The sequence below is a fragment of the Delphinus delphis genome, chromosome 8 (assembly GCF_949987515.2).
Source record: "Delphinus delphis chromosome 8, mDelDel1.2, whole genome shotgun sequence".
Lineage (NCBI taxonomy): Eukaryota > Metazoa > Chordata > Mammalia > Artiodactyla > Delphinidae > Delphinus > Delphinus delphis.
This window is the reverse complement of record NC_082690.1, coordinates 30,776,054-30,789,270: the sequence shown is the minus strand read 5'-3', so window position 1 is coordinate 30,789,270 and position 13,217 is coordinate 30,776,054. Positions and strand designations below refer to the sequence as shown.

The following is a 13,217-nucleotide window of genomic DNA, read 5'->3' as shown; positions in this document are numbered from 1 at the left end:
TAACAAACGTAAGGTAGATAGCAAGTGGGAAGCAGCCGCATGGCACAGGGATATTGGCTCGGTGCTTTGTGACAGCCTGGAGGGGTGGGATAGGGAGAGTGGGAGGGAGGGAGACAGAAGAGGGAAGAGATATGGGAACATATGTATGTGTATGACTGATTCACTTTGTTATAAAGCAGAAACTGACACACCATTGTGAAACAATTATACCCCAATAAAGATGTTTAAAAAAAAAAAAAGAATGGCAGCTAGGCCCCTCCACTACAATGTAAGTATCTTTTAACGAGCTTATCAGATAGGTGCACAGTCAAGAGATTTTTCATATTTTGCATGTAGAAAAGAAGTATTTTTAAAGTTATAATCATTAACTTGGTGATTAAATTAAATGAATTAAAAGGAAGTTGATTTTTAGATATAATAAAAGAAACATCTTACTAGTAGTAAAAGGAAATAAATGATACACAAGTTTTATATAAACATAGTGAAAAATAACATGCTCAGACATCTGACTAGCACTGAATGTAGCCATGATTCCACTCTGGTTTATGAAAGAAAGTTCACCTTGAGACTTTCAGAATTGGAAAAAATAAAGCCACGAAGAACAGAGAACAAATAATAGGAATAAAATCTTTTTTCTTGAGTTTCTTTTGTTTGTAAAGTGTACTGTATCATTTCTCACCTGGGTATTAAGTCTTATGTCAAGCTGAAGAGCTATCAGAAGAAAGCAAAGAAACAGAGCAATTTTATTGCTCAAAAAGTGCAAGTTTATTGTGTACATCTGAATACTATCTTGTAGGTGCCAAATTACAACGACCACAGCATATAAAAGTAACCCTTCACAGAACATGAACTTTTCTCAACACTCAGAACTAAAGGAAAATTGATGCGTTTTCACACTGAGAACTGAAAAATAAATTTTCATTCTCTCTTTGTCTCTGTCACACTCTTATACACACACACACAAACACACACATGCCATTGTGAAAAGTTTACTCTCTTTGTATTTATCATTGCATCCTATAATGTTTCCTACTTGCCCATGATCCAGAACAGAACTATAATTATCACTTTACATTTACAGAGCATTTAATATATTTTGAAGTCTTCATAAATGTATTTTATTGTTTGCTTATAGCACACGTCTTAAATAGAGCTGAAAATGCTGATCATCTAGTTCATGGATGTTAGCAAAAGAGAAGTGAAGTAAATTGTGCCTCTCACAAAGTATAAGGTCCTACAAAGAGGAAAATCCATAGTTGCAGGCATCATTTCTATAAAGATGACTCTCAGGTTTCTACCCTAACCTGCCTTCCTGAGCTCCAGGAGAGGTCCAGCTTTACAAATGTGTGCCGAGTAGTTCCATCTGCATGTTCCATTTGCATTTGACCTATGACCTAAGCCTAAGTTAATATCTCTTCCCCTGTGGTTTCCATATTGTGTTAATTTGTGACATCTTTCTCCCTAGAGCCCAGGTAGGAATCTCAGACCCTTCTTGGACACTGTGAGTTCCTTTTCACATTTCATCCAGTCAGTTGCCTAATCCTGCAGATTATATTCTTTCTCTACAAAATATCTTGACTTGCTTTCCTCATTGTCATTCCAATGTTACCTGCTTTCATCCAGGCCTTTGTCATTTCTCATGTAGGTTGTGGTAATCAGTCTCCTCTACCTCTTCTCTCCTATTTCAGGACATCCACATCCTGTTGGCCACTCTCCTAACCAATACCCTCAGCATCTCTCCATCAACTACTGAGCCCTAACTCGTCATCCTCACGTTCACTGTCCTGCTTATCTTTTCTTCAGACTGACTTACATGTATCTTAGCCTTGTAGTCTTAGTTTTTCTGAAAACACAGTCAATTGTTTTGCTGGCTTCTGCTCTATTTGTGGATTTATCTACCAAACCCCACTGCCCAATGCCTACTGAAATGCATTCCAGCCTTGGAGACCAGTTTCAAATGCCACACCCTCCATGAAACCTCTTCCTACCCTCCTTTTCTCAAACATCCAGGTCTAAGAATTCAATATAATGGGAAGTATATATTTACTTAACAGAAGTAAAATGAATTTAAATAAAGGTATAATTGAACATTTTTATTTTTAATTTTATCTAATGAAGTCACTTTTCCCATGTTCAACTTTCAAAAACTACATCAAAAAGTGCTGCCTAACTGGTACAAAAACATATTTTAGTTTCCATGGAAGATTATTATGTATGAGTATATGTATAAAAATTTGGCTAAACCTCAGATATCTGTAATGTCAATAAAGGACAGGAAAACATTACAAATGTAAATGCTACTTTGTATCAACAACAAATACTCATTTGTTAACAGCATTAATACAAGGAGAGTATCCAATGTAAACCAATAATTGGTTTGGGACTAGAATGACGAGTAGAAATAAAATGAAAGCAACTGTCAAGTTTTTTTCTATTACTCTGCTACAATTTTAGTTTTTGCCTGTGGTAACAATTTCTACCCTTAATGCTAGAGAACAATTTCACAACTGTTTACCTATCATTCACTTATTCATTCTTCCTGTTATTTAACAAATATTTATTGGTCAATTGGGCATAAGGGATCAAAATTATCTCCATTCTTGCTCTTAACTCTACTACAGTTTGATGGAAATATAGACTGAAGCTCACCATAATCCATGTTAAATTCTCCATGGGTGTAAAAGTGCTCAAAGGACTGTAGTTTTAGGGGGAAGGAGAGTATGGGTTTCCGTAGGAAAGTCAGAAAATCTTTAAGAAATACTGAAACACTTTAGTGTGGAATTGAAGTTTTTCTAGTTTGCCACCCAGACAAGGGAGGTAACAACATTCTATAGAGAAGTAGATGCATGTGAACAGGAATAGGGTGGTGAGGTACCATGTCAAGCTTAGAGACTGCGGCTCTGCATAGCTGGGACAGAAGAAAGACGAGCAGGAGTTGTATGTCAACGAGCTGACTGAGCCAGCTTGAGGAAGGCCTCATACAACCTGCCAAGACGTTGGGATTTTATGAGCCCTTGAGATATGGGAAGATCCTAAGCAAGGGGATGCTTCAGATTTTATTGTAGAAACAGCTCTTGATGACATTTGAGTAACAGGGCAGAAGGATGTGAATGGACAAGCCCACAGCTTAGTGGTCAATCAATGGAAAGTTCATTCCCACTAATTGTGGGCCAGTAAAATCAACAGATAACTCTTTACTCAAGACGTAAGAAGGATTTCCATCCAGACCAAAGCTTTAAGACAGAAGAGAGTAAGTTATATCAAAGTGACATTCAATAATATTTACAGTCTGAAAATATTCAAAGACTTGTCCCCTCTGGGCTACAGAGAATTCATCCCAGATGGGTAAATGCCTGTCTGGGTCCCAGATGAGGTTAGGGGAGGAAATGCCACAACCACTCAGGCTTGCAATGTTACACAGGCCTTAGTCTGGAAGTCCCTTTGGTCTAACCTAAATTTATTTTCCTGTAGTTTAAGCTCATTTCCTCTTTTCCATCCTTAGGGGTGGTAAAGAACAGATGGTCATAAACCACCAGATAATGACCATTTATAGACTGGAGACACATACTAAATCATCTCTCAGCCCTCACTTTCCTGAGTTAAACAATAGGAACTCTCTATCAGTTTTATTCTTAGATTTGCTATCTTAAATCTGTATCTTTGTTTTCTAATAGTGACTGTCCAGCTCTTTCTCATATCACTTAGATGTTCATCTACAAAGAGAACAAGAGTCTTCAACAAATATATCATTATTTCCAAGTACATTGGAAGCATTTATTCTGGGATCTTTGATCCTGTAATAATCGGGTGTCATGTTACATTAAAAGAACAAAACAAAACAAAACAGCCCCAGCATGTTACTGACTGACACACTAGGATTTCTGCATACTTTTGGTAAACTTGCATTGAGCTAATCTTCCCATCTAATGTTTGTAAACTCTAACCTGTTTTGTTGTTTTTTAAATTGCAGTAGTAATTTGTTTCACTTTTTTGAACCCCTCTACTCTTTGCCATTGAAATTGAACTTTTTTTTTCATTTCTGACATTTTTCTCCTTCTTTGGCATTGCTTGACAATTATTATTTATTTTACCTCACGTTATAGTCAGAAATAGCTCAGATTTTCTGCAAATCTGCACTTCTTACAACTCCTTGCCCTTTTGAAAGTATCACAACTTTCCATTTGTACCAGGCTTCTCCAAGAAGGCAGGGGCCTTTGGTGTGTGCTATTCCCTGCCCACCCCAGACACTCACTAAAAGAAACACTGGAGATGGAGTAATGACATTTATTGAGCACTCACTTTGGGCCAGACTTCTGGGATGGGCCAAGGGACAACTGAATCATCCCATCATGCTCTCCGGGAGCTCTGGACCCTGGGCTGGAGGGGCTCATCTAGCACATTCTTCACAGGGATTGGATGCAGCAGAATATTTTAGCAGCTTGGACTCTAGATGATTATGTAAGATACGGTATTATTCCTGAAATAATCTGCAGAGCAAGAAAGTGTTAGATTTCCACCTATGTTTCCCTCCCAAAAGTTTAAATGTATGCTTCCTTACTAGTCTGTTAATCATAATTTAATAATAAGTTAAACTTTCTAATCTTCTCATAAGATCAGTGTTTAATAAAATATATTAAATGAGAGGCCAATTCTGGCATGAATAGTTAACATATGTTAAGAATAAATCCTAGAGCTTCTACATGACTATTAACCAAGTACTGCAAAAGAAGAACAGAATGCAAACTTTTCTTTTGTCCCCTCAATCCTCACAATTTCTCTGGATCCTCAGTTCAGACATCTGAGAAGAGCCTTGGAAGAACTCTCAGAAGAGGGTATTTTCCCTGGTCTTTCATTCACATGACCCACATTTCCAGGCGGACAATGAGATCCACAGCTTCTTTTTCCTGAGAGCTTCTTACAGTGACACAGGCAGGCACTGTGACTTTGCATCTACAGCCAAGGTTCATGCCCAATGGATGTCCAATTACATGAAGGACTGAGGAGTTTCTTAGTCAAGAACTCACTCTAAGGGAAGATGGAGTCCGACTTGAGTTTTGATCTGGTAGCCAAGTATCAGGGCTGAAGGGGGCAGTAATTAAAACACAAATGGACTGTCTTTGATCTGAAGCTATTTCTAGTCTTATATGGTGGTGTCATATCTACATTCTAGGAAAAGAGAGATCAGTATATATAACTCTAAATGGTTAAAGCTGTAGAAAAACCTCTAAGAATTTAAATGTAAGCAGTCCCGAGTATCCCCCTAATGAAGTATAACACAGAGGGCTAAAAAGAGGCAATAAGGGACTTCCCTGGTGACTCAGTGGTTCAGAATCTATCTGCCAATGCAGGGGACACGGGTTTGAGCCCTGGTCCAGGAACATCACATATGCCACAGAGCAACCGGGCCCGTGCGTCACAACTACTGAGCCCACATACCATAGCTGCTGAGACCTATGCGCCTAGAGCCAGTGCTCTGCAACAAGAGAAGCCACTGCAACGAGAAGGCCGCGCAATGCAATGAAGAGTGGCCCCCGCTCGCCACAACTAGAGGAAGCCTGCATGCAGCAACGAAGACTCAATGCAGCCAAAAATTTAAAAAATAAATTAAAAAAAATAAGAGGCAATAAAACTGCTATTGTAATCTCATCTGGACCAGAAGTTAGTGAGCCCCAGAGAAACTGTAGTACTACATAATCACGTCGCTGAGCTGTACCACAGAATGTGAAGCAGGGATAATGAATCCTATTTTACAGATGAGGGTTGGTGAGTGATTATTAACATATTGCATCACTCTGTGGACACCTTTCATTGTATTCTATGAGTATGGCGCCCCCCAAGAGCACAACTGGGAGATCTAGGCTTGGATTCCAAGATTACCCTGTGAAGTGACCAAGGTCTGTCTGGACTTAAGCCACCTCATTCTTCTGGAGCTAACAGACCCAGAGAGCTGACCAGGATTTCACAATCAATGGGTTTATAGGGTATTTGTTGAGTCACTGCCAGTAAGGAAGTTCTCTATTTCCCCTGGTCTCTGTGAGGAGATTTTTATTTTCCCCTAGAACTGACTTTGGTGCTGGGCTTTTGTTTTGGGAGATCTTAGCTTTGAGCTTTGTTTTCTTGTTTACTTCCTTTCCTGCATCCTTGTTTAGGTTCCCAGCCATATTTTTTTCCCCTCTGCTTATTTGTTTGAGAGCAACTGCCTGTGTCATTTCCTTCATTTCTGGCATGTCCTTTGCTTTTTTATGGTCTGGGGCGCTATAAGGGCCTGTGACGAGGAGATGTGCAGGCCAGTGATCAGAGGGCTGGGGACCCCGGGGAGTACAGCAGGCTGACAACAGCAGGGCACCAGCTCAGCTCAGGAAGGCGGCAGGAGCTCAGCTCCTAAATAAAAATAGGCCTGAGTTCCTGCTACAGCTGGCCAAGATACTGCCCATCTCAGTGAAAGGAAGCAGACGTTCACACGTGCCAACACGCTGTGTTTCTGTATTTGGTGTCCTCACTACCTCAAGTGCACGTTCCCACTGGGTCACTTTGCACCCACATTGTTGTTACCTCTGTTTGTTTTTTAAGGCCACATTTTATTAAGACAAGAATAACTAGGTTTTTTAAACTCTTAGCTCACCTATTCTTCTAGTGTTTTGGGGGTTCAGCTTAGTATCATCTAAACATGAATTTTAAAATGATTATTTTCTTAACATCAAAATGTTCATTATAGAAATTTTGAAAGACTAAGAGTATAAAGAAAAAAATCACCTCTAATTCCACCACCCAAGTATAATAACTACCATATATATTTATATACTTCTAATTTGTTTTTAAGGCACAGACACATACATTTGTAAAAATGAAATAATGTTTCCATGGTTTTGTTTCAATAGTTTACCTGTTTTAAACAGTTAACATTTTAGGTACTTAGAAAAAACATTTTATAGAAAACTTTATACAAAGTTTCAGTCTGTAGTTTTTATTGAAGTAGTATTTTCATACAATAAAATGTACTAATTTCCATTGTTCAAATGCATTCACTTGTGTAACCATCACAACTAAGATGAAAAGCATTCCCATCACTTCAACAAGGTGCCTGTGTCCCCATCCCTTCAGTCCATCTCCGTCTCTGCTCCCTGCTGCAGGCAGCCAGTCATCTGCTTTACATCACCATCAACTAGATTTGTCATTTCTAGAGTTTTATATAAATGGAATCACACAGTATGTACTCCTTTGTTCCTAACTTCTTTCCCTCAGCATATTTCTCACACATGTTAATAATCACAGATGATTATACTCACATATACTTTAAAATCTGCTTTTCTTCATTTTATAGTATATCATGAGCATTTTCCACGTCACTAATTATTCTCTTAAAATTTAATTTCCAATGACTACACATTATTTTGTTTTAGGGGTATACCATAATTTGTCTCATAATTAAGATCTTGTTGTTAATAGTTTTGTTGTTTTAACAGTTTTCTTTTATAATCAAGAATGATTATTCTTGGGCTTCCCTGGTGGCACAGTGGTTGAGAGTCCGCCTGCCGATGCAGGGGACACGGGTTCGTGCCCCGGTCCGGGAAGATCCCACATGCCGCAGAGCGGCTAGGCCCGTGAGCCATGGCCGCGGAGCCTGCGTGTCCGGAGCCTGTGCTCCGCAATGGGAGAGGCCACAACGGTGAGAGGCCTGCGTATCACAAAAAAAAAGAAAAAAAAAGAATGATTATTCTTGAATACATATATTTGTATACATGACCCAATTTCTGAGGGATAAATTTCTATAAAAGGACTTATTAAGTTAGAGGACAGGCAAATTCATAAGGTTTTTTAAATATATTGTGCTAATTTAATCTCTTACAAGCAATATATACAAATACGTGAGGAAAAATAGTATTTTTAAGTTGAAAGGGAACCTGTAAAAAAATCTGGTTCAGGTCCTTAACCAATGGGTAGACACACCTATGGAGTTCTTTTAATATGCATATGCATTTTATCTAACTTGTTATGTATTTATGAGGCTCGGGTAGCTGCTGTTTTTGGTTTTAAGTTCTTCAGATGATTCTGTTGCACACTCCATGTTAAGAATCACCTTATTTTTACAGGTGAAGAAAATGAATCCAGGAGAGGCTAATAAAAGCCTCCTTCCCCTATACTCTTTTCATTTCACTGGGTGAACGTCCCTTTACATTGAATACCCATTACCTGGAGAGCAATAACAATAACAACCACCACCACGACTCTCTACCCACTCAGAAGCCACAATTAAGCAGCTAGGTCTCTCTGTGGTGGACCTGTACCTTAAAAGAACTCCTTAAGGTGGCAAAGTTGATAAAAGTGCCAGGACTACCTCAGAGGACTCCCCAATTGAAAGAATCCCAAACAAGATGTAACTCAAAAATTTACTTGGATGCATTGCCCAAATCTGAAGTAAACCTTCCTTGACTTTGTCCCCACTCCTCACTCCCTGACTCCATTTCTTCACATTCCACTCAGAGGAGACAGAGAAGCAAAGAACTGTCTCACTTAAGCTCAGGAATAAGTCCTTTTACCCACCACACCTACCACACTGGGCCCTGTTGCTCATTTTCCTCTCCTGCATTCCAGCTCCCAGAGTGCTGGCTACAGCTTCTGCCATCTTCTACCACAACCAAAAAGAAGCTGCTGAAGCAAAATACAGCTTCTCGTCTCCAGACACAGACTTCCCCAGGTTGCTGCCCAGGCTACCATGTCCATTGCTTAGCTTCTCTGGGTTCCAACAGTCACCTTGTGGTTGGGCAAGTGTCTTTCACCCAATTGTCATTACAGAGGCCACAAAGCATAGCCTCATTGAGTTGTCAATGTCTGACAGAGATTTTAGTGAGCTGATTCTTTGAGGTTTTATCCACTATTGACTGCAGTCCCTCAACCTGAGACTAGATAAGTCTGTAGGGCAACCTTGTGAATCTGAATCTGGACTCTTTTCCTGTTTTTCTTGGCCATATCACCACACGGCTTGTGGGATTTTAGCTTCCTGATCAAGGACTGAACCTGTGCCACAACAGTGAAAGTACTGATGAACTCTTTTCCTTTAGAGTGAGTTCTTTCTCAGGAGCCCCTGATGTAGATAACTCCTTATGTAAACAGATGGTTGGTCTATCAATCTCAAGAGTTCTCCAGGCATGCCTGCCTCCTGGAGAACACTCAGCGTGATATCAGGGTGGGATTCCTATTTACACCTACCTGGGCATTCCTAGACACATTTTTCAGCATAACATCATTTCTCATAACTGCAGCATTTCATGTGCAAGGAATCAGGATTTCAGTTATGAATTATTATAAAGCTCCTCTAAAAAATACTCCTAGAGAGGGATTTTAAGCTTTAGCAAATAAAAACTTACAAAAAGAAGTTTAAGTCAAATTGTGCAAGGCTCCTAAAGCACTTTTCAGCACCTAAAATGCAGAGAGAGTGATTTTTCTCACTAATTTTCTCACTAACTAATTTTTCTCAGAAATTAGTTTGTTTAAATGAAACATCTTCATAAATCATGGAAGGAAGAACTGTTTACAACAACACCTTAGAAGACAATTCTCCTTTGGAGAGTTCATTTGCCTCTTCTTCCAGCAACACTTTCATTACTGGTGACCCCAAATCTCCAAGTATTGATATCTAACCCCCTGTATAAATTCATATAGGAGAGACCTTGATAATCAATCACTAGTCCTCCCTGATTGACAAATTAATTCCATAGTAATAGAAACTCTTGTTATCTAGTTAACTCAAGATCCTGTTTATAGAATGAAACACATATCACTGCATTAAAAAAATTGAGGACATCAGAAAAGAGATGGAAAACATTTTTGGCTATGAATGTCCATGAAATCACATATGGCCCCCAACTGACTTTTGAAAGTAAGTTTAGCTGATGCAACTCCCTCAAGTCACAAATTCTAGTGTGCAAAAATTGTGGCTTTCTCTGTTTTCCTAAATTGGACTTAATTTCTACCTTGAACCCTATTTCTGTAGGTTTCTCCAGGGTGACTCAAGTCACTCAGTGATTTCTCCACCATTTAATGTGCAAGTTCAGCCAAATTTAGGAACTCTACCTTGTCCCAGCAGCAGACCCAAACTAAAATATTACAACACTGGTGAGAAGAGGAAATAACCAGTTTATCAAATATTTTATTCTAAAATATTTATATCTCTCGCTTAGATCAAAGCATTTAAGCTTCAAATTAAGAATATAAATTTTGGGGTTTCAGTTCCCCCTCCCTCTACCATTGGACAACATCAGCCTCATGTCTCCCAGCTAAGGAAAAACAAGCAGGGAGAGGAGAATGTTGTATCATTAAGGCAAATGCAAGAGAAATTCCACATTTTTGTGGTATTTATGTTATGTATTACCTCATCATATAAGCCTGGTCAAGGCTTATGAAATTGACATGAAGATGAGTAAGCAAGGCCATTTTATTATTATATTAGAGGTGGCCATGGCCTTTCCTGCAGCTTCCCCTAGGTCTCCCCATTCTCCTCTGATTCCTTGGGGAAGAGTCTAAGGTTTCTTTTGCCTCTAACAGAGGTTTCTATGGATGGGAGAATCTGTGTTCTTTTGTCACCAGCTTCCTCCAGGAATCTGAAGCCTGCTTTGTCTTGCATAGACCAGAAGACAAGTTCCCTCCATAGCTCCTCCCCACCTGTACATTCATTGGCTGGGTCCGTTTGCCTCATTGCCTCTATCCTTTGTCCAACTCTTTGCTCCACCTCCTTTTGCATCAAGATTACCATATATAAATTCTGTACTTTCTAAACATTATTATCATATAATAATTTTTTAATATGAATACCTGATTCACTTTGCCACAAAACAGAAACCAACACACAATTGTAAAGCAAATACACTCCAATAAAGATGTTAAAAAAACAAAAAAATAAAATAAAATAAAATGTTGCCATTTCCTCCAAACTCTCAGTATTCACGTCTCATTATCAATTCACCACTCTATTATTAGGGGTTACCACTGAACCAGTGACGACTCCAGAACTTCTGTAGGAGGGGTTTGGGGCAGATGAGCAATTCATTCTGGGAAAGAGAGTCTAAAACCAAGTGAATGGCCCTTTACATTAACATGGGAAAACTTCTCCCACCCTACCTTGTCTCAACAGAGCCATTAATCTAGAAAAAACTACAGTGTCACTTTTCAGAGGTCTTCCCTGTGTGCACACATGGAGAAGACACTTAGAATGTTAAAGTCAGCATGTTAAGTAATTTTCTTGAAATACTGTAACTAGCACCCAGTTTACTTTCTTCACAGTCCTTTTCATAATCTATTTAATTTTAGTTCTTTTTAATTGTCTGGTACACTTTTAACACCTAAACTCCAAGAGAGAAGGAGCTTCATCTTATTTCCAGTGCCTAGCACATAATGGTTTCTAAATGGAACTGATTCCAAGATTGGCCTCATTTCGGAATGGATCTGTTGTTATAATCAGGTTTCTGAAATCTTTAGTATCAATATGGAATCCTTTCCTCTCACATTTCACAGGAAGCTAGACTTCTTAAAGCCCAAACATGGATATGTCTGAAGTTTCCTTGACTGATTTAAATTGAATTAAAATAATTATTTTGTACAGGAAAAACTTTCAAAATTTTTACATTTTTTGGAACATAACCACCTTTTCTTTCTCTACTTTCTTCCCTTCAAAACAAACTTTGCAACATTGGGGTGAGTTAAATAATCAGAAATCTAGCCCCAAATTAAGCTCTCAATGACATGAAACACATTTTTTGCTCCTTTTTAATAAAAATCCTATATGCAGTACATTAATGTTTTCTTTTAGAAATTACGTTGACAACTTAATCCCTAATTCGAGGCATCCATATAATTGGTATACAGAAAGGTTCTTCGGCAAAATATTTAACACAAGATATATATGAGATGCTGAGATCTGGGTAATATATCTTACTTGAAAGGCATGAATAGTTTTTAAACACTGTAGCATAATCACACTTAAGGCCATAGTTACTTTGTTCCCAAATCCCTGCAATTTTATTTGAGGGGAGTTCTAAAAGACCTGTGTCTTCTCCTGTGTCCACAACTGTAGACGTACACTGATGGCCCTCAATCCTGCTCTCCAAACTTCAAATAAGGGGCCAGAGACAAGGCTTGGGACTTGGAAAAGTCCTAGAAATACCCTGCCTCAAAAGCAGTTTCAGAGTTTCACATTTTCCTAAGGATGACAGAGCTGAGTAGACATGCCAAAGTCTTCCAAATCCTGCTGGTTGTTTTGAATTATGGCTACACTGGGTGTGTAGCCCTTGAGTTTTTATCTCCACATACTTGAATTAAATCCTGTAGTTCCTCTTCGGTTCTAGCATCTGTGACCTCTTCACAGGGTCTATATGCCACAGCTATTTTACCACTTTCTAAAACCACAATCAGCAATTTCTGGAATTCATCTGTCATAGCCTTCTGAATAGCAAGCTTCTGCGTTACCTTCCTTTTCATAAGGAATGATAATGACCCTTCTTCCAACTTATCCTAAGGTTTCTCAGCCATGCCAACTCCGGGACTCCTGCACTCGTGGGAGGGCAACACCACGTCTTGATGATCCTTTTTGAGCACCCACTGAAACCAGAGTAGTAATTTGCCAATTCTTGGCATCAGGAGCTGTTTAGGGCAAGCGTATTATGTTAAACCACCTTATGTCTGGTGCCAAGATGAACCTTCACTGGAGATGTCTGAAAAAACTGCTTCCGGTCGCATGACTTTTGGGCTCTGTGGGCATCCCTTGCTGAATAAAACTTGATGATGGAATAGAACCCAGGACCGGCAGTTTGGGAAGACTGCGTTTGGGAAGACTCGGACCGAATACAGAAGGCCAAACTGGGAGAATATTTCAAGGCTTCGGCCGTGGGTCCAGAGCTCAGCTCCCACACCAGCAAGGTTTTGTCACCCCCGATGGGAAACGCAAAAGGTACCAACTCCACCATCCTACCCTCACTGCGCGTGCGCAGCTCAGGGCGCAAGCGGACTGCGCCTATATAATAGATTTTTATCCTGTAACCCTTCTTATCTAACTTTTGGGTATATTGCCATGTTTCCCACATTATTTCTTCTGGTTATGACACCTCCAACAAAAAATATGACTTTGGAATGCATACTGAAATTAGCTGTTGATGCATCTTTCTCTTCCACTAGATGGTGAGTGTCTTAAAGGTAGGAACCGTATCTGATTCATCATTGAAATTCAA

At 39.2% G+C, this 13,217-nt stretch overlaps 1 pseudogene; it reads right to left on the bottom strand.

Annotated features, from left to right (window-relative positions):
* Window positions 1–12,261: 12,261 nt before the first annotated feature.
* On the bottom strand, window positions 12,262–12,956 carry LOC132430218 (RAD52 motif-containing protein 1 pseudogene; annotated as a pseudogene).
* Window positions 12,957–13,217: the final 261 nt, after the last annotated feature.